The sequence below is a fragment of the Heterocephalus glaber genome, unplaced genomic scaffold (assembly GCF_053883595.1).
Source record: "Heterocephalus glaber isolate CG9 unplaced genomic scaffold, H.glaber_assembly_v1.0 deba00001550, whole genome shotgun sequence".
In the NCBI taxonomy this organism is placed as follows: Eukaryota; Metazoa; Chordata; class Mammalia; order Rodentia; family Bathyergidae; genus Heterocephalus; species Heterocephalus glaber.
In genome coordinates this window covers 13,338,721-13,341,605 of record NW_028258343.1, presented here as the reverse complement: position 1 = coordinate 13,341,605, position 2,885 = coordinate 13,338,721, and the positions used below count along the sequence as shown (strand labels likewise).

Below are 2,885 nucleotides of genomic sequence, written 5' to 3'. Positions count from 1 at the left end.
CTCCCTATTATTTTTTATTTTTTTGGCACTGGGGATCAAACTCATGACCTTGAGCTTGCAAGGCAGGCGCGATGCCACTGAGCTAAATCCCCGGCCCCTTATTAGATTTTTTAATATGAACATTCACCATAATTTTTTTTGACACAGGGTCTTGCTATATAGTTAAGGCTGGATTCGAACTCACTATGTAGCCCCAGGCTGGCCTCAAATCCATGGTGATCCTCCTGCCTCAGCCTACCAAGTGCTGGGATTACAGGCATGTGCCACTATATCCAGCTCACTGTTATTTTTTATAAGACATCATGAATCAATGAAAGATAGCCTTAACTCTGTTAATTATATAGAGAAAAAGAAGTCAGAACGCTTCAGATATGGTGTGGGGTTTGTTTTTGTTTTGTCATTCTTTTTTTTTTTTTTTTTGGTACCGGGGATCGAACTCGGGTACTTGAGCTTGCGCAGCAGGCAGGGAAACCACTGAGCTAAATCCCCAGCCCTGTCACTTGTTTTCGAGACAGGATCTCACAATACAGTTCCAAGTGGTTTTGAGGCCCCGCCCCTCGCCTCGCCCTGCCCCGCACTCCGGCCCTCCGGCGGCCGCTCCTCATCCTCACAGACCTGTTTGCGGAGACCCCCAGACCCTCCTGGTCTCTGCCCCGGGGCGACTTGGTGAGGAAAAGTGGCCGCCCTGACGACGGTCGTGGTGGTGGCAGCGGCGGTGGCTGGGGCGGGCGCGGCCATGGGGACCAGCGTGGGAGCAGCGCCGCTGGCGACGCAGCAGAATGATGGCCGTTTTCGTGCTTCAGGTGGAATTCATCCTTTGCAACTTCAAAACTGGAAGCGGAAAGTGAGTCGAACAAAGAAAGCAGAATTCATACGCACAGCAGAAAAATTTAAAAATCAAGTTATATTATAGAGAAAGATAAACACAGTCATTTCTACAACCAAACAAATGACTTCAGAATTGAGCACAGTATGCTGGAAGAATTGGAAAATAAATTGAGTAACAGCAGAAAAATGGAAAAAACAAAAATCCAGCAACAATTAGCCAAAATACATAACAATGTAAAGAAACTTCACCATCAGTTAAAAGATGTGAAGCTCACACCTGATTTTGTTGAAAAGCTCAGAGAAATGATGGAAGAAATTGAAAATGCGATCAACACTTTTAAAGAAGAACAAACACTGATATACGATGAGCTTATTAAAGAAGAAAAAGCAACAAATAATGAACTGAGTGCCACATCAAGAAAAATTGTCACATAGGCTGTGGGTAATTAAGAAACAGAGAAAGCTTTCAGAGCAATCTCAAGTAAAGGTTCTGTAGACAAAAATGACACCAAATACTCTTCCAGCAGCAGTGGTAGATTTTGAAAAATTCCTGCAGCAAACAGGAGGGCGACGAGGGGGCTGGGATAATTATGACCACCAGAACTTTATAAAAGTGAGAAATAAACATAAAGGGAAGCCTGCATTTATGAAAGAAGTTCTAGAACACCTCCCGGGAAGAACACAGGATGAAGTTCAACAGCATGAGAAATGGTATCAGAAATTTCTGACTCTAGAAGAAAAGAAAAAAAGAGTCTATTCAGAATTGGAAAACTAAAAAGCAGCAAAAGAAGCAAGAAATTTTCAAGTTAAAAGAGAAGGCAGACAATATTCCTGTGCTTTTTCATAATAAACCAGAAGGTAATCAAAAGCAAAAAGAGGAAGAAAGAAAGAAACAGAAGTTGGCAGTTGAAGCTTGGAAAAAACAGAAAATTACAGAGCTGTCAATGAAATATGCTTCTAAGTTAAAAGAAGAGGAAGAGAAAGTGAAAAAGCAGCAAAAAGAACGCCAATGCCAGCTTAAACTAAAATTACTATTAGAAAGTTACACCCAGTAGAAGAAAGAACAAGAAGAATTTTTGAGGCTTGAAAAAGAGATAAGAGAAAAGGCAGAAAAAAAGGAAAACTGTTGCTGATGAAATTTCCAGGTTTCAAGAAAGAGATTTATATAAACTTGAATTGAAAATTCTAGATAGGCAAGCAAAAGAAGAGGAAAAGGCAGAAAAACAAATAAGATTGGCAAAATTAAAGGAAAAGTTTGAAAATAATGTTAGTAGAGATCCCTCTAGGCTTTACAAATCTACCAAAGGTTGGGAAGAACGAACCAAAAGCATAGGACCAACAGGCTCTGGGCCACTTCTACATATCCCACACAGGGCTATTCCAACTTGGAGACAAGGAATATAGAGGAAAATATGAGATAATGGAAGTACTATTCATTTGATGAGAGTACTAGCACATTCAGTAATACCAGGAGAGCGTGACTAACCATTTTCTTTAAATATCACTAGCCCAGTCAGATTGCTTATTGTGCTGTATATAAATTGAGAGGTACTGTAAGTTGTATTCTGCATCATTAACGGTTCCTGTTTCTACTAAAAGGGTGTTTAGGGAGGGTATATGTTGGCCTGTTACTGATATAAAAGTTATTTATATAAATTTATGTAACAAACATCCATTTAAATACTCAAAGCTTTTCAAAGGTACTTTGTTTTTGTCATCGCATAGCAAAATAAATCGAGGCAGTCACAGAGAAGCATTTTTTAAACCAAAATTTTGTAACTTTTGTAACTTGGAAGTAAGTTAGCTTGAATAATAAAAATGACTTTTTTTTTTAAGAGTTACAAAATAGCTTAGTACTTTTTCTAAGTTCAACATATTGGTAGTTTGTCAGTTATTACTTTTTTGTGTAATAAGTATTTTGTATTTGAAGCAAAAAAAAAACCAAAGTGGTTTTGAACTCACTATGTATCCCATTCTGGGCTCCAGGCATGTGCCACTGCACCACACATCAGATATGGTGAAATTTATGATCTGTGGCTCATACAAGAGGAAGTTGA

General features: G+C 39.1%; 1 pseudogene; it reads left to right on the top strand.

Moving 5' to 3' along the window:
• Positions 1-670: 670 nt before the first annotated feature.
• LOC101703714 (coiled-coil domain-containing protein 112 pseudogene) lies at positions 671-2,610 on the top strand (annotated as a pseudogene).
• The last annotated feature ends 275 nt before the right edge of the window (positions 2,611-2,885 follow it).